General features: G+C 42.8%; 1 long non-coding RNA gene across 4 annotated transcripts in view; it reads right to left on the reverse strand.

The window, feature by feature from the left end:
* Positions 1-4338: 4338 nt before the first annotated feature.
* Positions 4339-25992, reverse strand: part of LOC147578490 (uncharacterized) — a 56876-nt gene continuing 35222 nt past the window's right edge. For 2 of the 4 annotated variants that reach the window (XR_015255241.1, XR_015255240.1), the window contains exons 5-7: positions 10638-10684; positions 6932-6995; positions 4339-4970 (exon numbers count right to left, since the gene is read on the reverse strand). This is a non-coding gene — a long non-coding RNA (uncharacterized LOC147578490). Of the gene's footprint in view, positions 4971-6931; positions 6996-10637; positions 10685-15241; positions 15456-24567; positions 25185-25992 lie in introns of those variants that run through there. The other 2 variants (XR_015255243.1, XR_015255242.1) reach the window with 2 other exon arrangements.

A 25992-nucleotide genomic window follows, 5' to 3' on the forward strand; every position in this document is an offset into this window, starting at 1 on the left:
TAAATTGCTCATTTGATTCTCTTGTGTGCCAGGTATACAGTAGGTGTTCAGCAAATGTTTTGTGAATTATAATGAGTACTTAAATAGCTTTTATAAGTTATGGCGGAGTGGAGGAAAATGTTATTTGACTTGGGTTAACACTAAAATGTGTCCCAAACTACACAGTTGTTTGGAGAGTTTACTCAATAAAATGCTGTACAAGTACAATGAAAGGGATATCCTGTTCCCCCAAAGTTAATGACTTTCTCAAGCACTTGGCTTTCTTACCGTGCGCTTAGCACCATTATTTCTAGGCCAATCAATAGGCACAATTCCAAGATTAAGAGCAATTTGGATCATTATTCTCCTTTCATCACATATTCATTATTTTCTGTTCGAATAAGACCTGTAATCAGTGTTATTTACCAATCTTTACAGTGAAACTTTAAACCACCGATTGTTGCTGTCTTTGCAGGTATTAAATGCCATTTCAAATATCCTTTCAATAATTTTGTAATAGCTAATGGAGTCCATTTTTCCAGATTTGTCAGTCCACTAAAGGAGCACTGAACCCCCCCAGGAGTCTTTAAAAAGTATGTGTTGTTTAATTGGTGGCAGCTGTTCCTTAGAAAGTTACCCAAGTACATAAAAGTGTTCTTTTTTCCCCGTTTAATGGCTTTTTTAAAAAATCATGGTTTAAGTTATCCTTGAAATATATATGGAATACATCTGAAGGTCCCCTGAAGTTCTTTGATATTGAAATTTTCAGATATTATTAATTCCAACATATGTAAGAAATTATAGGACAGTACCCTTTAATTTTGGATTTAATTACTAAAACTTAAAAATACATATATTCTCTTGGTACCCTGGATAGATTTCTTCAAGACAAGTTAGTAGTTTATTGTAGTTAATTGTAAAACATGTACATTCTGTATTACTTGAATGCAACATTTTTCTTGCCTTGTCCTTGAATTCTTTCCAAAAATCATTAAGTATTGGATACATACAGCAATAGCAGATTTGCTTAAATGTCACTATTAATCCAGATTATAACCTCCAACATTTTGTATGAGGAATTTTGGAAAGAAACCTTGACATAGACATCTAATGTCCAGAATAACCAGAGCCAAATATAATGATTTTACAGTTGAAGGATAGCCAAGATGAACATTTTCTATGAGTGGTTTTACTGAGAGGCTGTGTGCAGATGAAATATGGCTTTTAAGAACATAATCTTCATGGAAAAGGTCTTTCTTGTCATAGCACTGGGCTGACTTTCAAGCCAAGGTCAAAGTACTTTCTGCAGGCCTATTTTTAGGTTTTCCATTTCTCAACAGGACGTTCCCAGTTTTAAGTTAGTGCAACACAGACCGTCTGGTGCTGGGGAGGAGGAGGGAGGCCTGGTCTCTGTGCTTTATCCCAGCTTTGCTCCCCAAACCCCCCTGCTTCGTGCACCTCCCGGGGCAAGGGGACTGGAACTCTCCAGCTCCTTGCCCCCTATGGTCACCTGGCCCCATTAATCCGTGTCCTTTCTGAGAAGGCAAAAGCATACCGAGGGGACTCTCCCTCAAAAGGGGGAGACGGAAGTCTCTTTTGGATTTTTCTGAGAGAGTGGCGATCTCACGTTATCATTTTTCACCCAGAGTTGTCCAGATCTTCAAACTATAAACCTGAAGGGAATAGAAGTAGTGAGGTCAAAATGATTTCATTTAGATCGAGGATGAAGAGAGCCGGAAACAAGAGCATATTGATAGAAAAGGTCAAATGCCATGCATTTGTTTTCGAAATTGAATACAGAGGACCTGGAAGCCTGTTAACAAAAAAATAAATCAATGCATTTCCATTTTATATTGTGGCCTTTCACAGAAAGAGACACTGGAGTGAAGAAAGGAAGGGGGGAGGGGAAGACAAGTAAACAACCTTGATGTAGCCAGAATCTCTGAAAGGAAAAGATCTAATGTAATAACCATGTATTTTCTCCTCAAAAAGGAATCAGTAGGCTTTTTTAAGGAGTACTCCCTAAATTTGTTATAAGCAGCGCCTTGATTTTATAAAGTTTAGTAGCATATACGTTCACAAAACACGTTTTTCTTATTTTTTAGAGAGGAAAGATTTCAAAGTTCTATTCCGGATGTTGGAGAACACTGCTTCCTCTCCACGTGCTCCATAAAATTCTACTTTCCCTGCGTTAACAGCCCCATCTTGTGGTTGTCTGGAATCTTTCCATCAAATACACGTTGCATTTTCACAGTTATGGGCATAAGTGGGATCCTCCCTTTTAATTTGCCCTGTAATATGGATGAAATTAGGGAGGAAAGAAGAACGAGCATGCATCCATTCAGTTTTAAAGTCCACAGACTGGAGGGAAATACTGGATGAGTTTATGTTGAGCGAAGGGGGAGGGGACGGTGCTTAAAAATGAGAGAAAGTGCAATAAGGTCCCCCCCCAAAGCAACATCAGCTCCTTCACTATCTTGCTAAATCATTTGACCTTGCACCTACCTGCTTCACGAGCCCTAGGAGGCTCTCTTATCCATCCCCGTATCCTACCATTTAACACCGAGCTCTGCAATGCTAGGCGCCTGCACTGGGGAGGTTTCAAGTGGCAGAAACCAGCTGGAAGGTAACGGCTCATGTAACCAAACAGCCAGAGGAACAGAAGAAGTGGTTAACTAGGGAGGACTGAAACAGGGATTTGAACGCCAGCAGGCCTCTTTCTCCACCTTGTGTCTCGGAGTATCTCTGCTTGTTGTCCCATTTTCTACTCTGCTTCTTAACTGGCTCTTTGCGGCTTCCAGGTTCCCACCTTCCCAGCTCTCTAAGTGGAGGGAAGCAGCTCTCTTTTCCTATCCAGGTTTTGGAAAAATCAAGAGACGAAGTCCGATTGGCCTGTTTTGGGCCACATGACCACACTTTGGCCAGTTGCAATAGCCCGAGGAAATGAGTCACATTGATTGGCTAAACTTGGGTAAGTTGGCCATCACCCAGCCAATCACTGTGGGAAAGCATCCTGTGAAATGACAGAACACCGATCTGGAGGGAGGGAGAGAAGGAGTAGTTTCTCTAAAGAGGGAGGGAAATAGTTCAATAGACATACTTGAAACAGATTCCCACCTTTCTTGTCCTGTCTATCAAGTCACCCAATAATATTTTTTTTTTAATTTTTTTTTTCAACGTTTATTTATTTTTTTTGGGACAGAGAGAGACAGAGCATGAACGGGGAGGGGCAGAGAGAGAGGGAGACACAGAATCGGAAACAGGCTCCAGGCTCTGAGCCATCAGCCCAGAGCCCGACGCGGGGCTCGAACTCACGGACCGCGAGATCGTGACCTGGCTGAAGTCAGACGCTTAACCGACTGCGCCACCCAGGCGCCCCTAGTCACCCAATAATATTTACTTGACGAATGGCAAATTTTCTAGCCGATTAGAAGATCCCAGGGTAGGCATAAGTGATACTGGGGCGGGGTTAGAGGTGGGTGGGCTATTTTCTGGAGCTGGAGACACCACAGGTTTCCTTCCCTTATTAAAATCGTGTGGCCTTTCCCCATCCCTGGCTGTGGTCATGTATATTCTTCTTCCTTTGTCAGAGCTCAAACCAAGAATCCTGTTTTTTTGTTTGACTGTTTGTTTTTTACTTTACCCAGTGAATGCCTTCTTTATCCTTTGGGTATTTTCTCCTAACTTCTGGCTTTGCAGTTGCCTTCACTTTCCTGAGCACCCCTGTGGTCCTTGTCACATAGGGAGAACAATTAAAAATAGCAAACATGAGGAAGTTTCAAAGGTTTCCCCTTTTAAGGTATTTGAAACATGTGCACAATCAAAAGGAACTTTTGTCTCCACCACAATGCTGTAACTTTAAATACTGAAGCAAGTTTTGTTGCAGAAATCATTTAAATTCACTTTTGCTTTTCCTGTAACATTTTGTCTGAGCATTTCTTTTCTTTGGATCTTTATAATATTTTATTGTATTTTTTCCATAACTGTAACTATTACCTTGTTCTTGGAATTTTAGTTATTTGCAATTTTTATTTTTATAAATAACATTGTGATGAATTCCCTTGTGATCTTTAACCATATGTTAATTTTCCTTAAAAGATTCTTAAAAATGGGATTATTAAAGTATATGAATATTTTTATTAAAAATGTATTTCATTTATTATAGCATTTTTGAAAATGCTAAAAACACATACAAGAAAATAAATATTATTCATAATAAGCTCACTACTCGAGATAGCAACTATTATAATTTTATTGGATATATAATTTTTCATGCATACATAGACTTTAAACAAGAGTAATTACAAAGATACTTTATTAATGTTTATTCACTTAAGAGTAATTCACATTTTTCTATATTATTAACAATTTTTAATAGCTCATTGTTATTCTACTATATGAATGGATACTATAATTAATCAAAATGGCCCATTGTTGAACATTTACACCGTTTCCAGTTTATGCTACTTTAATTGGTTCTAATACATAAGTCTCGGTGAATATATCTGATGCAGGCATGAAGTGTCTGTGTTTAGAGATATGTTCTAACTTTTAAATATTTAGACATATGGTACATGGATCTCCAGTCGCAGTCTTGCCCAGGCCCCACAGATGTTAGGGGTGGGTCCGGCTGAGAAGGGTCAGATATTTCGTTCAGATGTCGAAAGGCCTGGAGTGGAGAGGATTAGTAAGGGGAGATGGTAGGACACCATTTTTGACTCCCTCTCCTTCTCCCTCTCCCTCTCCCTCTCCCTGTCTCTCTCTCTCATTTTGAAAGAATAAAAACAGAAGCATAACTTTGTGTTGGATGCCAGCAGGCTTGGGATAGATGTGATTGATGAGGTAGAGATGAGAATATGGGTGCGGAGTCCCTGGATAGCAAGAAGCACTCAATATTTGTTCATTTTCCCGAGAAGGAGAGGGTGCCCATCTGTGAACCTTCTAGGTATCTTTGCATATCTGGACAAAAACACCTTTACACAGCAGTAAACCTAAAGGAGGAACAGCAAACCAGCATATGAATGTGAAGGAAGGTTTTGTTCCGCTTGCTTGTATGAAAGATAAGCCCATGGGTTTTGTTGTATATTGTTTACGTAGGAAAGTCACAGACAGAGGCTTCTGGAGAGACTGTCTTCTGTAGCCACGGCCTGTGTCTAACGGTTGCAAGAGCTGCCTCTCCCTCTGACGCCCGACAAAGAGCCGACAGCCTGCAGGGTCCCTGATGGGGAGGAACCGAGTTGTTTAGGAATGAACTGCCCACCTACTGTTAAGTAATGTTCTGTCTCTAATACAGTCTTTCCACTTAGGAAAACGTGCTATGCACTTGGCTGCAGCCTTTACCGTGCATCTGCTTGACAAGCCTGGAACTGAGGCTCTGAGGCCCAACTCTGAACCGGCAAGGGGTCTCTGAAGACGTTGCCGTCATCAGGAGCCAGGCTACCGGAGGGATGGGTGAGGGTAGCAGCCAGTCTTCCAGGACGGTCTGGCAGAGTCAATTAGGAAAGTTAAGCAGGGGAGCCCATCAAGCGACGATTGCCTGTCCTAGAACAACCCCATCCACACGACTCCCTGGAGCTCAGCAAGCAGCGACAGGCTCTGGAGAGGGGGCCTTGCTGCAGCATGAAGCCGGAAGATAGGGAAGTTTTGTGATGGGCTTCCCAGCATCCACGCTAAAGCCACGGTTTCCTTAACAGTGTTCCAATTGCACCCCATATTTTAGTAAAAGTATGGTTAATCTGGACTCCCCCCGCCTTAATGTCAGAAATGAAATGTGTTTCTGATAATCAATGTTCCCTTTGGTGCACAGCTATATTTCATCAAGATCGTGGTTAGCAAATTGCTGCTGCACAGCATAAAACTAAGCAATGAAACATAAGACATGTGCCTTGTATAATTGGCTCCGGGTGGATGCAGGTAGTCTCTAATACCAAAAACACAGAAGCAGCACCCCAAAAGAATCGTACCAAATTCCACCACATCTCCCATTCCAAAACACCCAAACCATTGACGTTCCTGGGGAAATTTGGTTGCTGACTAACTGTCAGGCCACAGATTCTTTGGAAAATAATGCTTATATTCCAAAAGGATCCTTAGGCTCTATGGGGATACCGTGTTTCAGAATGCCCGGCCAAGTTGATTTATAAGAGGCAGAAAACTTGGGGGCGCCTGGGTGGCGCAGTCGGTTAGGCGTCCGACTTCAGCCAGGTCACGATCTCGCGGTCCGTGAGTTCGAGCCCCGCGTCGGGCTCTGGGCTGATGGCTCAGAGCCTGGAGCCTGTTTCCGATTCTGTGTCTCCCTCTCTCTCTGCCCTTCCCCCGTTCATGCTCTGTCTCTCTCTGTCCCAAAAATAAATAAACGTTGAAAAAAAAAAAAAAAGAATTGACAAAGAGGCAGAAAACTTGGGCTAGCAGCCCTATGGATAAAAGTACCTGCATTCCTATTCTCTAAGGAATCTTCTGAGCATCGTTTAATTCATCTTGCTTATGGCCATTTAAAAGAAATGAACAAGCATCTTTTAAGATGGCAGATCCCTTTTTTTTGTTAATGTGAGTTGAGAAAAGATTTTTCATCAGTCCTTCCCATGAAGACCTTCTTTGAGAGTCTTGGTATTTATTGAGTATCTTGTAGGGATCAAGGTCTCTCTTAAAGGTTTCACCTTATGCAGAAGTTGATGGGCAATTTATGTCAGCAAAAAAAATTCTTGTGAAGCAGGTGGTGTGGTGAGTTTTACATCATTGGTGTGTTTCTGCCATTTTGTTTTTAAAAACTAAGTATGATAAATGCTGTAGGTCTACGTCTGGATGACCCAAGCCCACCCCCTCTTCCTGTGGAACTTGAACTTGAGATTAGTTCAGGCAACTTTGATGATTGCTAGCCCTCCTCTCTAACCCTGGAGGGAGCCCAAGGATTTCTCAGTAATTAAGTGTTGAGGGGAACCCTTTCCCTCCTCACCTCACAAGCTGAATCAGGTAGGTGATGGTTCAGGCTTAAGTCCAATCCACTTCAAATTTTCCTTCTGCACAAAGAGGAGAGCCACAGAAGAATGAGTGACTAGACTTTGTAACTGCTCATTACAGGGCCATTCATTACACTTTTTAGTATGCAGCATGTTAATAAGCCAAGATATTATGGCAGAGGGTCCATAACTAATCTACTGTAATAAATAAGAGTAATGGCAATGGTACCAGTATATTCTATGGATATAATGTGCTGCTGGCAAAGTGTGACATTTTAAATAAACTTTATTCTTGAGGTATTTAAAAAAACATAAAGGCGGTAATGAAATACAGAGCACAACATTAGTTGACACAGCAATTCCTGCCTCCCCAGACCCTGCTAAATAACCAGAGTTTAAATCTTCATCTTGAAATACACAGCTCGTCTATGATTTTAAGTGAGTTGTAAAACTTTTATGGAGTGTGCCCTAACTTTATTTAAAAAATATTCTCCACTTTTATAGTAAAGGTGACCCAGAAGTACCTCGCGAATAATAGAACAACATATTTAAGCTATTAAATTCACCTCTCTCGACAATACATAAGCCTTTGTGGGACTCACATCTCTCCTGGAAGGAAGTGAGAGCAGGAAGAACCTTGAATTAACAGTTTACCCAAAACACAGCTTTTAACTCCAGAAGTGACAGAGTTTTACTTCAAATGGGAAAACTTAAAACTCCTGCCACCAAGTTGAAACGAGGACTCAAAAGCTAACACCACTTATTACAGAAACATAGAGAAAGTCAAATATTTGTATGCCTGAGTGTTGAAACTGAGAAAAGTTCATACCCCCAACACCTGGTTTAGGGTTGTTGTTTTTGGACCTTTAAAAGCTGATTTAGGCCTGTGGGATGAGTTCATTCCCATATATGGAGAACTAATTTTAAGTCCAAAAACTAATTAAGATTCTCAAGCGCTTTTTATTTACTGGCAGTTTCATCACTGAGTTGCAATCCCCTGATTACATCAAGCTCCCGTACATCTCTCTGTCAAGAACAAACCGTTCATTTTCTACCTTTGTTTTTTTTTTTCTTTTTAATCTTACACTCTTTGAAAATAGTTGTTGTCTATTAAATATATATATTATGTATGTATGTATTTATATACATACACACAGAATGGTCTTCAGATGAACACAATATGTGCAGCCCCATATGGGTATCTCAATGGTGTACAAAAAATGAGAAAGCAGTGATTCATTTATTTCTTCTCTTTTTCATTGAAGTCACGTACAATAACTAGAGTGCGTCATAACCAATAGAAAACATCTAGTAAACAACTTCTTTTCTGTGGTGCCATATTAAGCATTATTCAAAAGACACTGGTTTTCGTCACTGAAAGTTCTGCTTTCTGCAAACTCCATAAAATATCTACCTGCAACAATACTTGCAAGAATGCAATTATTTACAGAATTCAGAGGTCTTGTTAAATAAGACCCTTTGGGTTGCATGAATACTGTCTATGTCAGTTTTTAGAGAGGGCAGGGAACGTGGCACTGTGTCTTTTTTTTTTTTTTTTTCCTCAATAGGAAATCACTGTGTGAGACTCAGCTGCCTTTTTATCAGTACTCAGTTGTATTTCTCCTTTCTTCTGTCTCTACTTGTAGCCTCAGTTTCTTTCTAAGGGGAGAAGCCGAGGAGAGACTGAGCGGACTGAGCTGAGAAGAGCAGGCTGCCAGGCTGGAAGGCTTGGGCATGGCTGTGTCCCATGTGTCTGTGGGGAAGTGTGCTGCTTAGTCTGGCTGGCTGGAGAGCGGGTGGGCAGTGTGGACAGATGTCCTTTATTTCAGGGAATGTTAGGTGAACATAAGTCTGTACTGGGGGAGGTTTTAGTGGGAGGGAAAAAGGAAATCCTTTCCCTTTTGTCAATAGACTCTTCCATTCCCATCATACTTGCCAGCGATGTAAGAGTGACAAGAAGGTAGAGGCCAGCAGGGTGAGATACGGGGATGGAGGCATGAGGGGAAGAGAGAAAGAAACTAGAGAGAAGCCAGGAGCCTAAGCGAGTGGGGGCGGGGTCTGAGAGTGAGGGTGGGCTCAGGAGGTGGGGAGGGTGAAGGCCCTCCCCTGGGTGATGGGGAAGGGGAATGCACAGAGGCCTCCTTCAGAGGCTACTACTCTCCTCAGGCATCGCCCCACTGTTCACAGTATGCTCTGATGTCTTCTGTTACAACCTGAAAACAATCAAACCATCATTTTGCTTTGAAAAATCATTTTAATTTGTTTTGTTTTGAGAGAGAGTATGCACGCTCAAGCAGGAGAAAGGGCAGAGGGAGAGAAAGCGAGAATCCTAAGCAGACTCCACACTCAGCAGAGCTGTGATCTGAGCCCAAATCACGAGTTGGATGCTCAACCCACTGAGCCACCCAGGCGCCCCTGCTTTAAAAAAGTATTGAACAGGCTCTTCAACAAGGGCCTGTGTGGATTCTTTTTCAATAATTATTATATCCTCAAAAGTGGAAGGAAATCAAATCCTCTAGGGTTGCCTGGGTGGCTTAGTAGGTTGGGCCACCAACTCTTGATTTGGGCTCCATGATCTCATAGTTAGTGGGTTCCATCCCCTCTTCAGGCTGCTGCGCTGACAGGGTGGGGCCTGCTTGGGAATTCTGTCTCCCACTCTCTCTGCACCTTCCTGGCTTGCTTTCTCTCTCTTTCAAAAAAATAAATAAACAAATATTTAAAAAATCCTTTAAAACACACACACACACAAGTTCTATCTTCAAAGAAAATGCAGGGGCGCCTGGGTGGCTCAGTCAGTTAAGCATCCGACTTCAGCTCAGGTCACGATCTTGTGCTCCGTGAGTTTGAGCCCCGCGTCCGGCTCTGGGCTGATGGCTCAGAGCCTGGAGCCTGCTTCCGATTCTGTGTCTCCCTCTCTCTCTGCCCCTCCCCCGTTCATGCTCTGTCTCTCTCTGTCTCAAAATAAATAAAGGTTAAAAAAAAGAAAAGAAAATGACTTCATTTTACAACTATCCCTGTAGATTTTCATTTATGTGTACACCAGTATAATTATTTTGAAAATCATTTCAAAGGGCTAGCATTAAGGAGATTTTTGGTGTGATGGATCTATGTATAGAAGGTGGTGGTTACACAAATCTATACATACGTTAAAATTCATAGAACTGTATGCCAAAAGAAAAAAGTCAATTTTACTGTGCTATAATTTTAAAAGAAAAATAAAATACAACATTTTACTGACACAAGAAAAGCCCAGCTCCCTTGTAAGATCCCAGGTCTCTGTCTGTCTGTCTGCCTGTCTTTCTGTAATTGGCAATAAAGGCTAAGGTGGCTATTGGGAAGAGACTAGATTTACTTGAAATGCCCAGTCGTGCTCTGCTAAAACATTAAGGCATTCAACTAAAAAAACACTTATTAAACACTTGCTGTGCAGTTCCCCAAAAGTCACTTTCTCTGAGAAGAGGGTGTTTTGTTTCCCCCCACAGGTGTCACATAGACTAAAAGTCAAAAAGTCTGTGCCCTTCTTCTGACTTTGCATCTCACATCTCTTGAACTTCACTGGTCCTCCTCTGCAAAGTGGGTTTGATTCCTTTCCTTTCCTCAGAAAGGTTGGGGTGAGGAGGAGAGTCCAGGGAGAGAGCTGTGTAAACGACATTATGTAACACAAGTATGGGCATTATTTGGACCAGCTCCACGCACTCTCACGTCCAAAGACCAGACATTCGGGTCGAGGTAGCACCTCTGCTCCTTTGCTGAAAAGGAGAAACAGAAAAGGAGTTGGTTTGCCCTGTTCCCCAGGATACTCTTAGTGTTGACACTCCCAAGCATGTGTTAAACATTACCCCCCACCCCCCAGCCATGCCTTGATATTCCAGGAAGAAGGTAGGATGCAGCAGGGAATAATGTCCAGAGAGCTAGAGAAGCCCACTGGGCAGCCATGAAAAAGACTCCAGGCACAGGGCTGAAGTTCACACGGCGTGCATCTGAATCGCCTGTTTACAACTAATATCCATTCCAATTGGTCAGTGGCTGTGCTCCAATGTTCACTGATGGTGAACATAACCCCTGTGGAGAGAGACCACTGAGGCAGCATAAACAAGGGGGGCAGCTCAGTATTAGAATTTCGAGTCTCTCTTGTCTTGGCTCGATTTTTCCCCCAACTTTTGAAAGAGATATGAACACAGGGAAGTATTTCATGACACTGGGAAAAGCATCAGTGCAGTGGAAAATGGAAATGGATGCATGGCCTCGGAGCAAGTAAAGACTGATGAGAACTATGGCCAATTATGGGTAAAAGGAGCAGCTGCTGGTTGGCCATAGACTAGGGGTTCTTAACCTTTATCAGGCCATTGGCCCCTTTGGCAGTCTGGCGAAACTTCCAGATCCCTTCTCAGGATGCTGTTTTTAAATGAAATAAAATACATAAGATTACAAAGGAAACTATTATTTCAAAACACAGGGATTCCATAGGTCAAGGTTTAAAACAATTGTACCTGTGTAGCAATGTGGGTGGTATAATGCCTAATATTTTTATTTTCTAACAGAAGCCAGGTTCCAAATTTTTAAATGAAGCTTTCTGATTCTTAAGTTCAATGTAACATTTTTCAAACACTAAGCCATTTTACCTCAGCACATGTCTGGGTTTGGGGTGCCTGGTGATCACCATTTCGAAACCTCCATGTTAGACGTTGTAGGAGATTCTTTGTACTAAAGTGGTGGTGACAATCCCACATGATGTCAACAGACAAGAATGGGGACAGTATCATAAAGCCAAACCAGGGAAAGCCTAACATTTGGCCATTTGTCCGATGGAAGAGGACAAAATATGGCATAAAGGATCCTATGTGCTTGGGTTCTAGTTCATGACGGGGTCGGTCATTATTTTCTTTCCTTTGTGATCTTAATTTTAGCATCCCATCTTCCACTGTGATTTCCCACTGAGATATTTAGATAGATTTTGTTTTAAGTCTGGCTTTAGAATTTAAGGTTTTTAATTTGCTTTCATCACTTCTTTTCACTAACCCTTAGAAAATGGATTTTTTTTTACCCTTATGGGAAAGAGGGGAGATCCAGTGTCATGCTGACAGCCTAGAAAGGTAACACAGGGGTAGACACCAAAGCAAAAACAGAGGGGAAGACCCTTATTTCAGAGAAAATTTCCTACAATAATAATATATAAGAAGGATTTTACCTGTTCTGAACTTAATTAAAATTAGGTAAGATCAGGTAATTATACTTTCATATAATTAGAAAATATATTGATCTCTCAAAAGAGTTATTGACTCCATATGCATTTGCTTATAAATGGGGCCCCCTATTCCAATAAATGGAAGTCATACCATAAGGTAAGTTGTTTTTTCAAATGGAGTCAATGAAGTATATAGGGATGGCATTTCCTAAATCAGTGGCTTCTATATTTTTTGACCACAATATGTAGAAACATATTTTACATCATTATATGTGTGTGTGTGATTACATATATATGTATACACACATATACTTCTAAAAGTTTTTTTTAACATTTATTCATTTTTTGAGAGACAGAGAGAGAGCACAAGCAGGGGAGGGGCAGAAAGAGGGGGAGACATAGAATCCGAAGCAGGCTTCAGGCTCCGAGCTGTCAGCACAGAGCCCGACGTGGGGCTTGAACTCATGAAACGTGAGATCATGACCTGAGCCGAAGTCAGACCCTTAACCGACTGAGCCACCCAGGCGCCCCTACACACATATACTTATAAAAACAAAAGTTCCATCAAATGTACTTGCTCTTACCAAAAGAAATGTTTTCTAATTCGATTCTGTTCTATTTCCTTTTAAAATGTTGGTCTGAACCCACTAAATTGATTTCACAATCCTCCAATGGTCTGTGACTTGTTCTTTGACAAGCAATGTTGTGATAAGTCCCCATGTTTCTTCAACCCTAAGCACAGACCTCCTTTCCTGGGTTCTCCCCATAATACTTCAGGGCCCATTGAGTCTGGACCCAGGCCTTCTGTATAATAATCAGCTTCCATCTCCTTAACTCTTTAATGTATTCGTTTACTCACTTTTCATTCTTGGCTTCGTTTATTCAATAAAATGCTTATTGAATATTCACCATGTGGTAGACGTAGGTCTTACATCTAGGGCCACAGGCATGCAGATTGATTATCACATCACGCGTTAAGAACTGAGCCAGGTTACCCAGGTAGTGATGGAATCACAGAGAAGTGGCACCTGGTGGTGGAGAGTTTGAATAAGATAATAAGAAGGATGGGCCGGATAATCTCTGACTAGACAATCCCTTGCAGCCATTTCAGTGCCCTCCAAAATAAGTTCTCAGGTAGGAAGTGGATCCATTCACCAGAGGCCTGGGGTGAAGGGTGGGCACAGGAAGGGAGTCTGTGATGACAGGGTGAGCTGAAGTCTTTGGGTTATAGTGGGGGGAGGGGAGAGGAAATGAGGAGATCATAGGGTTGTGGGGAAATTTGGATCTCTTGGCCCAGTGCTGAAGTTTTTTCCCACAAAGAGTTGACAATGCAGAAGTGTGTTATTTATTATTGTTATTTGTCATTTTCATGTTGACAAAGGATCTCATCTTTCACCGTGACACTCCTTAAGAATGGATTCTTGCAAACAGCAAAGACTAGTCCTCTTCCCCTGAAAGTTCAACATTACAAGATCTGGTTAGCGGTGGAAGAAATTCCATAACGGTCATCCAACCACTCCCATTTTATAGATGAGGACAACTGAAGCCAGTGACCTGCCCAAGTCCACACAGCTAATCAGTGGGAGAGTCAGGCCCGGAAGCTGGTGTCCTGTCTCCTGCCCCAGCCTGGGTTCCACATCCATGACTACCTGGTGAGGAGCTTCTGGAGGGCTGGACACAGGGAGCATGGTAGCCTCTCCTTTTTCCTTTTTGCTGCTTCCCATACAAGCTGAGGGAGGCGCCCTAAATAAGGGGGTCACTCTTTTGGTAGATGATGGCTTCTTGTTTAGAGGGTCCAGCTGAAGTCACAGGTCACTGCAGTCTTTAATGGAGTCTTTATTCAAACAGCAAACATTCAGGTAGGCAGGAGCTTTGGAACAGCATTAGTGTCTTGAGTTCTCCTCTGTTCCAAACTCCCTCCCTCCCAGGGCCTAAGGGAGACTCCTCAGGGTCAAACTGTTTAATTCGTTAGATCCCTGTCTAATTTCTTTTTTGCACAGACTAAAATGCAGCACTGTTAGCAATCTAATGTGTATAAAAATCAACTAAGAGGGCCTCCTGGGTGGCTCAGCCAGTTGAGCATCTGACTTGGGCTCAGGTCATCATCTCACGATTCTGAGTTTGAGCCCCACATCAGACCTGCTGCTGTCAGCCTGTCAGTGCAGAGCCTGCTTTGGATCCTCTGTCCCCCTGTCTCTCTGCTCCCCTCCCCCGCTTATGTCCTCTCTCTCTCAAAAAATAAACCAAACAAAAAAAAAAAAATCACCTAAGAAACTTGTTAAAAATGGAAATCCCAGAACCTATCCCTATACATTCCAATTCTTAGGTCTTAGCGTAAGTGTGCCCAGACCTGCTTTTTAAATATAATCTTCAGGATGGTGGTACATGTATCCCCTTAGGGCACATTTTGAAAAAAAAAATACAGGGATACAAGCATATAGGGTTTGAAGAAAAAAAAGAGCTGGGCTCCCCTAAAGTTGTTCCCTTTCCTTATGAAACCAAGTTAAAGGACCAAAAAGGCATCCTTCAACTAGACCACTGAGGCCACTTTGAATAGACTCCTTTCTCCAAATTGCAGGAAATCTCCACAAGTGGACCAGCAAAGAATCAGGATTAGGGTGTGAACTGCATGGGAAAAGATCACATTAGAAGGCCTCTATTTTAATTAGCGGCAGGGCCCCAAACCCGGTGACAAACCAGCACAAGTCCAAGTGGCAGATTCCACAGTGGCCACAAGGTGGCGATCTTCTGCATCTATTTGAAACGCTCTGTGAGTTTTCAGGTTTAGCTTATTTCCAATGTTAAATACATCATTAGTTTTAGAAGTACGCATTAATTTTAAAAGGATGCAAGGAGAAATGGTTTAACGGGCAAGCCTTCAAACTAGCATTTCAATCAAATACTGACATACTCTAGATGGAAGAACTTAGTGAGATTTCCACATCAAACCCCAGAAAAAAAAAGATAAAAATCTGTTTGAGTAAAGGCTGTAGTCTTTGCAAGATGAAAAATGTCACTCAAAGAAAGTATCTTAAAAGCTTTCTGAGAAGTTGGGTTTTTCTTGAGAACTAGCAGGTACAATCTGGTCATTAAAAAATAAAAAATAGAAAAAAAAGCATCATCTGGTAAAATTTCCTTTTTATTGGTCTGTAGTCAGGATCAGAAAATGAAAGAGAGAGAGAGAGAGAAACAACACTGGATCAACATAACACTGGTGCAGTTCTGAACCAAAAGTGAAGGCGGAGGTGCGGCTTGGGTGGTGTGGACCTGAGTTTTTCCCAGCAACTCCGCTAGGCCTCCTGGGAGGTGCAGCAGCAGGCGAGGAAGCCAGTGGCCTGAGAGCAGAGAGAGGAGGCTGTGAGTGCTCACCACAGCACAACTTCAAGCCAAGCAGCACAGCCTCAGACTTGGAAGGCCAAGCCATTGGCAAGGTCACTGTGGTCCTGGGACTTCAGGACACAGAGAGGCTAGTGGTTGGCATGAAAGTGAGGCCAAGATAACATTCCACAGGAATAGGCTACAAAAGACAGCCATGGCCTCAGGCCAGTGGAGAGTGCAGGGGACAAGGTTGCCGATCACCTTGTGGGCTTTGGGCCATATGTATCTACGTCTTAGCCCTTGGCCACAGCCCCACGTTGAGGATGTCCCTGACACATTTGAGTGTAGAAACAATGTGTCTAGAAAGGCCAGTAGGAGAAGGGGGCCGAGGCATAAAAATCAATTCTCACCTTTCAAGGGCACTTGGCAAAGTTGGCTTCATATTCTACCCTCTTAATTCAGCTTCCTCTCAAAGAAGAAACCCTGGAAGGCATGGGAATATCGTTGAAGGAAGCACGAACGGCCACCAGGACATAAAAGGTGGTGAGGAAATAGAACGGGCCTCAATAGCTGGGCCTTCCTCCCTCCCACCTTCCCAGATTCTCCCATCGTGTTCTTGGTCAGGACAGGAAAACGGTTGGAAGGGGAAAACTCTTTTCAAGAAGAAAGGCTGAAGGGGCCATTGTCTTAGAAACTCAGAGACTGCAGGAGAGATGTCGGAGATATTTCTTTTCTCTTTATTCTTCACAGTGTGGGGCTGGGGCAAAGGCTTTGAGGTCCTGGTTGTTTTAAGGGACAGCCATCCTTTGGTTATTCTCTGTTCAGACCCCCCTCACTGCAGGGAAAATCATATTAGAGCTTTGGCAGACAGGATGGATGTTCTCTATGGAGCCAGTGTGTCTGCAGGACAGTGTCCCATTAGAACCTTCCCTGTGCTGCTAAGCAGCTGAGCGAGATGCTTATATAGCTGAGGAGAGGGGATGCCTGAGAGACATTCCCCTCGACAAGACCCCTTTTTCACTGCATTATCCGTGGATTTGGGGAGATGGGCTGCCCAAAGCTGGACACACAGAAAGAGCTCATATCTCGCCAACTGTCATGAGACCTTGGGCCATGAGTAATGTAAAATATCATAGGTGATTTAAGGATAAGCAGTTTTATTTAGTGACCCTCTAAATGCAAACCATATCCCACATCCAGTGTGATAAATGCCTTAACTCTGGGGTACGTGTGTCTCAGACCTGGGCTGATTTCCTTACACTCAGGCAATCAACCATTAGAGGCAGGAATGGAGAAACACAGAAGAAGATAGCGTTCACCAGCAAGTTTTTGAGTTTTTGTTTGGCGGGGTTTTTTCCTTGCATGGCAGATTTTACGTTGGAAGATGAAGTTCCTGATCTCCCAGGAGGCGAGCTGGTGCTCTACGTGATTTCCTGACGAGTGGGAGTGGATTTGCACAAATACTTCCTCTTCAGTCTCTGCACAAGCGTCGGCATTGTGCAGGCAGCCCAACCCACAAAAAGCGAGGGAAGTTCTCTTGCACGTCTGCTGGGGGTCTCAGGGACCCAGAGCTCGGGTGCAGGGGGCACCTGCTCCACCTGCACCCACACCATTCATTACACACAGCTCACTCGCCTGCCGGACGGTCAACCGGAAGTGAATCGTGCCTTAGCTGAGACATCTTGGCAAGTATGGATGGTTAAATCATAAAATTAATAAAGACAACTTCCCTCCCAATATTTAGAAACATTAAACTAATAATAAAGGCACTGTTCTCAGATCAAAGCAGCTCTTCTTAACTAATTGAAAGAGTTTCTTATAATTAGATTTCTTTTAAAGATTTATTAAAAAAAAATTGTTTCCTTTGGAAGCAGATGCTGTGTTGACTGGCAGTCAAAGTACCAGAATCTTAGACATTGTAATATCACTTTAGATAATTAGCCGCATTGCTTTAATTTTCAGCTACTGTGCCTTTGAGTTCTGTCTGGCAGCCGTGTGGGTATTAGTCTCACAGGAAATTTGCTGAATGGCCAATATGTTGAATGCCTTGGCAAGGCCACCAGAATAACAATATATAGTATGCTCCTTGCTAAAAGCAGAGTAACTATGTAACTTACTGTCCAAACTGGGATACTTTTGAGAATAAAAGGAGGCACAATTAATAATCACTCCAGGAAAATAGATATAAACTGGGACTTCCTTGCTTATACGGCAAGCTTTTGTCCTTTAAAGTTATTTCACAGAAAGAAGGAAGATACAGATAGAATTCTCAATGTTATTCAGGTTCTCATGAACTTACTCATATTCCAGGTCAAATTCCTTTTTTTGTTAACTACAAAATGCTCTTTAGGAAAGACATCCTGAAACGATTCAGCCACTCCTAGTTTTGCATTTTTGTAGAGATCAACTAATGCAAATCAGATTTTAAAAGGAGGGATAGAAATTTGACACAGATTTCACAATTATTCCTGGGTGCAGTCCCTCATCATTTTTTTTTTTTTTTGGTAGGATTTTCCAAACAGTCACAAAAGCAAAAAAAAAGTAAGTGGTTGTGCTGTTAACCTATAGGATGAATGGAAATTCCTGTTGTTATGAAAGTTTACGGTTTGGAGGAAATATTTCAGCAACATCATCATGCCTGATTTTTAAAAGTACTATATGTCAAACAAGTGAAGCGTGAAGACATGTGCTCTGGATGACTCAGCAAAGGATAAAAAAAAAAAAAATTGGCCATTGTCATGAAGACGGAAAACGTATGTGGAGACTGAATGTAAAGTGGAAAAAAAATGTTAAATTAAGCATTATTTTATGTAATACCTGACTTTTAATATCAATATATAATTTAATTAACAAATTCAGTATTTTGATTAGACACTTGAATATTTTATTTATATTCCCCAAAGCTTATGTGTCCAAACCACGTAGGTTTCTGTTCTGTGTAGGTTGGTAGCAACAGGCTCCTGGAATTCAGGCTGGGTGAATACGGGGGTTCCCCGTGACTTCCTGCCTGGGCAGAAAATTTATTAGGACTCCAGGTGATACAGTGAAACACTGAACCTGTGAGCTATGCCTTTTTGTCTTTTGTCATAAGTCCAGCTGCTGTCTTTCAGAATACCACCATGCATGCGGTAGGGGGTGATGAATATGAGCAGGTGCAAGATTCACTGATGCACACCAGGGTCTCTGCAAGCAACGTCTACACTGAATGGCTCAGGGACAGTTCCTTTCCATCACATGCCTAAGAAGCCTCCGTCATGGACCCCAGCCTAACCCATGGTGTTAAGGTGGCCTTGGATACATCGACCAAAGACCAGCCACTGTGTGGATCTGGAAAGAAGACTGTGTCAGTCTGGTCTCTTCTGGCCTCCTGGCAGCTGAGAGTCTAGTCGGGGCTAGATAAGATGCACTCTTGGACTAACCGGCTGTACAACTTCAGGCAAATCCCTCAAACTCTCTGACGGAATTAGAGGACTTTCCTTCCAGAGCTATTGCTTTTCTCTATGAAAATAGAAGCAAACGGGCAGGGAAAGGTTGCCATTGATGGTACAGAAAATGAACACCTCAGAGGTAAAAAGAAACAAGAGATCAGAAGCTTCCATGATGAAAAGAAATGAGGCTTCTTTCTTCATTCGCTGTAAACTTAGTTTTACAGATTTTGGAGTAGAAGTATGCTGAAGGTCAGTGAGGAGAATTCACGTACTTAAACCTATATAGATACATAAAAGGCCCTTAAGGACCAGAGAAAATAATCTAGACTTCTAAACCCTGAAACGAGGTATTACTTGCTGCATTGAGTGGCTTGGGGAAAAGGAAATCATGTGATCCTGGTGGCCTTCCTCTTAAATTTGATGACTCCATTCTCTTGATTTGGCCCTTTAAAGGAACTTCAGAGATTTTGAGGAGCGAGAAGCAGGCTTAGGAGTGGGGGACGAGTGTAGAGATGGGGAGCCGGGGTGTTGGAGCACCTCTAAGACTGCTAGGGTACTTGGAGAGTCAGCCAGTGGTGGTTTGGGAGGCTTGCAGCTTGGATGCGCTTCATTTTCTAACTTGCTCTGGTTCCCTTTTTGGTTCGTAACATATTCCTGGATAACCAGGTACATGAACTTCTTTGTAGAACACACACAAACCACAACTATACCATCAAAAGGCTGTGAGATAAAATTTAAAAAATGGATTCCATGTTGCAATCCAGGTGGTTCTAATTCTGACACTTTTGGTTTTTTTTAGAACTGGAATCCCTTGGTTGGGTAAAAATCCTTGCTTGCTTGCTTTAAAAAGCATTCCTTCCTTGTTTTAAGCAAAGATCATTGGAATCCAGTTGTGTTCGTCATCACAATGAACATAAAAAGACCTCCCTCAAGTGCCTCTTTCCCTCTGTTTGGGCTAAGATTGCACATATTCAATAGCTGAATATTACACTTAATTCTGGGCAGCACTTTTCATGAGGGATATTGGAAACCAGAAAGCTCCCAGGAGAGGGGGATGGTACAGGTCTGGAAACTACAATAAATGAAGAACAGGCAAAAGAACTGAGCGTCTCTAGTCTGGCGAAGCAAATCTCAACTTAAAAATTGAGAGCTGCTGGCTGCCCAGATGCAGCAGTGGGACCTGGGACACCTGGGTGACTCAGTTTCTGAGGGTCTGACTCTTGGCTTCGGCTCAGGTCATGAGCTCACGGTTTGTGGGTTTGAACCCCACGTCAGGCTCTGTGCTGGCATCATGGAGCCTGCTTGGGGTTTTCTCTCTCCCTTTCTCTCTGCTCCCCCTCCCCCACTCGCTCTGTGTCCCTCTCAAAATAAATACATAAACTTAAAAAAAAAAAGAGGCAGATCCAGATATTGCTCATTTTGGCTCTGTGAAAAGAAGAACTTAATAAAACTTGGGTCTAGTCAGTATTGAAATGGGCTAGGATGAAGTCATGAAGTCATGAGAAATGTCCATGGAGAGAAAGGGACGCCATATCCAGGATACCTCCCGGGTAACTTGCAGTGAAAGGCTCTGAGTTTAAACTGGGGATACAAATAGATGTATGACAAAGTGCCTCCCTTGTCAGCACCTACTGTCTTCCAGAAGAAAGGATGCCTAGATAAAAATATAAGTAACAATGTAAGAAGTGCATGCTACAGACCAGGGGAGATACTGAGAGCTGTGGGAGGACCTGGAATTGGCAGATGCAGAGGGCTTCATTAGGAGGTGGGATACGGGGTGGGTGTTGAAATGTGCTGAGACTGAGATAAACGGTTGGGGAGATTCTAGGGGTGCAGCTGGGGCTACAGGGAACACTGTAAACAAAGGGCTATGCTAGAACAATGTGGACACCAGAAATAGAAGGGTCTGTGGGGGGAGGACTCAGAGATTGGAGGACTCAGATAAATGGTTGGGGAGATTCTAGGGGTGCAGCTGGGGCTACAGGGAACACTGTAAACAAAAGGCTATGCTAGAACAATGTGGATACCAGGAATAGAGAGGAGGGTCTGTGAGGGGAGGACTCAGAGATTGGAGATAGCTGTGAAGGCCAGATACTGGAAATCCTTGAACTGTAGGTTGTTGGAGTACATTCTCCACTGGTACCTGAGTTACTAAATAGCAATGTCTTTCATACTTGACAGGCAGTATTGGCTTCCTTGTGCAGTGCCTCAGAGAGGCCAAATGTTAGGGTAGAAAGCAAGTAATGTCATGGCATTTTCCTGACCTCTTTCATCAGTGGAGTCTCTAGCCCTAACAGGCTTTTAAGGGAAATAGTACATTCTTTTGGCATTTGCCAGTATTAGCCTACCCACCCCTAAACCCTCAAAGCCCACTGTATAATTACCCCCAGGGGGCCAGAGGTCATTTAAAACAGCAAGTGTAGGCAACACCCAGCTATTAGAACTCAAATTTCAGAGCTATCCCTAAATTCTGGCCTGAAGCATTTTGGAGATGGGAGGGGGCCCCAAAGGTGGGGAGACTTTGAGGTTAGTATTTCCTGCCTGCAGTGAAGGCATGTGGTTTCTGAGGTTGGCATGGGTAGGCTGTGTTCCTGTAGGGGGGCTGCAGCCCACTCCCAGGGAGGCCCTCTCTCCTCAGCACTGGCTTCAGGCCTCCTCTTGGCCCCTCCACTTCCTCAGAAGCACATACTTGTCTGTTCTCCCTCTTCTTGCATTTAGCTCAACTCCTTGGGTGGGAAGATGAGAGGAGTTTCAGGGCTGCTCCTGTGACCCACTACCCCAGATGGGAGGGGTGGTCCACACAGAGAGTGGGAAGGAAAGTTATTCCAGTCTGTCTCCAGGTAGCTACCCAGCTAGCCAGTGCTTCTCTGGTTTCCTGAGAGAAGGAGAAGTTGGAAAGTGGGCAATGCAGCAGTTGGTCTCCATGCAGGATGAGTGCTTGGCCAAGATGGCAGCAATAACTACCTTGCTCTGTTTAGGAGCTGCCTACAGATAACTGCCCCACATGTTCTCATTGAGGGGCCCCAGAAGCCCCTCGGTAGCTTCCACATTAGCCTACTCTGAGGTTTAAAATGCTACCATTAAGATGGATTCCCTGGATTTTATTGTAAATCTCACCCTTAGTTTCTCTTTAAAGATGCAGTTTCACTGGATACAATAAATTAGTCAATTGAGTCATTCCTCCCTAGTAAGAGGAGTGCATTGCCCTGGAAACGTTAGGAGTTGGAGAAGGTAGCCAAAGAAGCTAAATATCTTGAATTGAGAGAGCAGATAGTACCAAGGGCCACTTTCACTTCCTTTAGGATTTGCCATGGGCCAACACAGACCCAGTCAAGCAGCATCTCCTGGGCTCTGGAATGCCTTAAATTATGCTCTAAAATCGATGCTTCTAGGTGCCTGCGTGGTTCAGTCAGTTAAACATCTGAATTTGGCTCAGGTCATGATCTTACAGCTTGTGAGTTCGAGCCTCATGGCAGGTTCTGTGCTGACAGCTCAGAGCCTGGAGCCTGCTTTGGATTCTGTGTCTCCCTGTCTCTCTGCCCCTCCCCCACTCCTACTCTGTCTCTCTCTCTCTGTCTCTCTCTCTCAAAAATAAATACAACATTAAAAAAATATTTAAAATGGATGCTTCTGAAGCCCTATTTTATTCAGTTTCTCCAGCAGGAAAACACATAGGAACCCAGAGTTTGACCAGAATTACCAATTCCACCCTTCTAATCTTGACCTGCTTTGTCTGCTATTCTTGCATTCATTTTTACCATAAGGGTCTTGTCTTTGAAGCTTGCTGGAGATTCTCAAGTCTGTTTTCAGTGGGAAGGAGGCACGTTTTCACTAAGCAGACACAGCGCTCATTAGAGCATGGAAAGTTCTCCATTTCTATCCCAGTCCAGAAGCCAATGTCCTGGGACCATCACTCATAGATCAAAAACCTGCTCAGATGCTTTCCAGAGAGAGGGAAACCGTCCAGCAGGTGTCAGTAAGTTCTAAGATGTGCAGGGAGTCTGGCTTACCAATCAAGTGTGTTCTTTTCCAAACCAGCTTAGTTTTCAAGGCCTTCTCAGGGGATTGTGACTGACAGAAGGGCCGTGATGACTGGAGTTCCCAAAGAGGAGGGCAAAGAGGGAAAATAGAAATCCTTTTCCTTGCGGAGAAGAACTGAGATTTGTTGTGTGTCTGAGGATTCTAGGAAGTCTGTACCATAGAGCCTAGGCTGAGAAATGCATGATGATTGACTAGAAAGATATCGCAAGGCACCAGAAAGGGGGTTGTTCTGTCTTTTTCCTTGCCTCGGGGCACAATTCCATCTGACCTTACCTAGAGGCAGCCTGTTCAAATCAGCTTCAGGTTTCTCATTCAGCCTGCATGAGGCCTTAGCTGAGGTAATTGTGAAGAACCCAGGCCACGTCAGACCAGCATAGTGGACTCCATTCTATACTAAGGTGACCCTCCACCACACGAAATTGTGCAAACTGGAAGCCTTAGAGCCACAATAGCTTGGGTTGGGGCCCTGTTTCTGGCTTGGCATCAGACCAGATTCTAGGAGAGATCAGGCAGAGGTATGGAGAAGAGTCTTTTCTTTCTTTCTTTCTTTCTTTCTTTCTTTCTTTCTTTCTTTCTTTCTTTCTTTCTTTATTTAAAGATTCTATTTTTAAATAATCGCCCACATGGGGCTCGAACTCACAACTCTGAGATCAAGAGCCATACACTCCACCAACTGAGCCAGCCAGGTGCCCCTGGAGAAAAGTCTTTACATCCCTACATCCTCTTTGTCTGATCAGCATTTACTGAAAGACTGCTGATTTCAAAGATAGTGCTAGAAACTATGGAAGATACTGAGAGATATGATGTGGGGGTGCCTGAGTTTAAGGGAATCAGTATCTTGTGGACTCTGGTATTCATTGTTGACCAGCTACTAGCCTGTCCTTATCGTGCTGGCTCCATTTAGAGGAGCTCCAGCCCAGTTTATAGGATATTGGTAGAGGTATCAATCAGGCATCATAACCAGCTACCACAGGGATGGGATTGTGATCTAACCTGGCTGATGAGGGCACACTGACATCACTACGTAGTTGTTCTCTGTTTCTTACAGCTAAAGGAATGAAACTAATCCATAGATTGACAATGTTTGGTCAATGAAACTGGTTAACACTATATAAAAACCAGCATGAAGTTTCCCAGGGAAAGGATTGACTGATCCAGAGATGTTCTTATCTTACATGGGATGCAGTTGCTCAAATGTACAGGTATTGAAATTGGTTTTCATCTGATAATCAGCTACTATCATTATAAGCTACTTGGACAGGGATGTCTAGGAAGTTGATTTTCTCATTAAACTTAGCTTAGTGAGTTCTGAAGGACAAGGATTGTGTCAAATAGATGCCCGATAGTTTGAGCCCTTGGATATGCTGTTGCTGCTCTGACATGTGAATCATTTGGCGGTAGGAAAAGGATCCTGAACTTGGACCTTGAAAGAAAGAAGGCTCACAATTTGAAAAGTAAAAGTTACCATTTTAGGGACACCTTGGTGACTCGGTTGATTAATCATTCAACTTTTGATTTTGTCTCAGGTCATGATCTCATGGTCATGAGATTGAGTACTGAGTTGGGCTCTGCACAAGGCATGGAGCCTACTTAAGATTCTCTCCTCCCTTTCCCTCTGCCCCTCCCACCTCCAAAAAGCGACCATTTTAAAAAAGCAAAATACCAGCTTTGCTTCTTTATTCTAAGATATTAGATACATTATCATCAGAGAATGGCTAGGAAAAGTGCTTGTTGAGTTTCTTAAGCCATTCTCCAAGATTCATAGTGTCACACATTCTGTTATTAAAGTTATATTTTGTGTTTTACAGTTTTCTTTTCGATGTTGAACCTAAAGTCTTTCCACTTGAACCTGAAAAGGAGGGGATGGCAAAGAGTCCATTCACCACCGTTATAGCCCCATGAGCTAATCAGAGACATTACGTGTTCCTGCTAAGTCCAGGGGGCAGTCTTACAAAGTACTGAACTTAGTACAAAGCTCTCCACCTTGGCATTCATTACTCAGTCCATTAGTGTTGGCCTACTGGATGCCATGCAAGATGAAAGCCACTTTCCATCATAAACTGTAACCAGTGATGCACATTTATGTAAGACCCTGAGCAGAAATTTTGCTAGCTCCTATCTGTTCACAAGCTGGTATAAGTCTCAGAGAAAGACACAACTTCAAAATCAATCAACTATAGATTGCAATGGTGACGCTGTGAATATAAATGCTTATGGAAAGGCAAATGAAGATAAGACCAGTTACTTCCAAGTACTCAACGCGTCAGTTTCCTGTCCCTGTGGGCAGAAGATAAATATTCATTGAATGAAGCCAAGAATGGTGATCAGTTGAAAGGGGTAGAGTCAAGGTTTCACATTTCTAGATGTGTTTTGCTTCATACTGACAGGTCCCAAACAGTCAAGGAGACCCAAGGTCATCTATATGTTCTTTAAAAAAAAAAAAAAAAAAAAGCGACACATCTTCAGCAAAACACAGATCAGTCCTAAGCCTGCACTGGGTTGGGAAAGTTTCCTATCTTCAAGATCATTTATTTCCTAAAATCTCAGATTCATTCCCACCTGAGAGAGCCAACCGGAGTCTAACCTGATAGAGGATGGAAACATAACAATCCTTATGAGGGGGATATATTAATTTCCTAGAGCTATGATAATAAAGTACTATAAACTAGGTGGCTTAAAGCAAATAAATCTATTCTCTTATAGTTCTGCAGGCTACAAGTTCAAAATCAAAGTGTCAGCAAGGCTAGTAGCTTCTGAGAGCCTTGAGATACAAACTGTCCACTGCCTTTCTCCCAGCTTCTAGTGACATGCAGGGATTAATGGCCTGCAATCCCTGGCATTCCTTAAATTGTAGATACAGCTCTCCAATCCTCACCTCCATCCTCACATTGGTGTTCTCTGTCTGTCCTCACATGGCCATCTCCTTGTAAAGACACCAGGTATTTTGGATGAGTGGCTCACCCTACTCCAGGAGGACCTCATCTTAACGAATTATAACAGCAATAGCCCTATTTCCAAATAGGGTCACATTCTGAGGTACTACAGGTTAGAGCTATCACATATACAGATATATATATATATATAT

The sequence above is a fragment of the Puma concolor genome, chromosome C1 (genome assembly GCF_028749965.1).
Source record: "Puma concolor isolate L17-30 chromosome C1, mPumCon1.1.hap2, whole genome shotgun sequence".
Taxonomy (NCBI): Eukaryota; Metazoa; Chordata; class Mammalia; order Carnivora; family Felidae; genus Puma; species Puma concolor.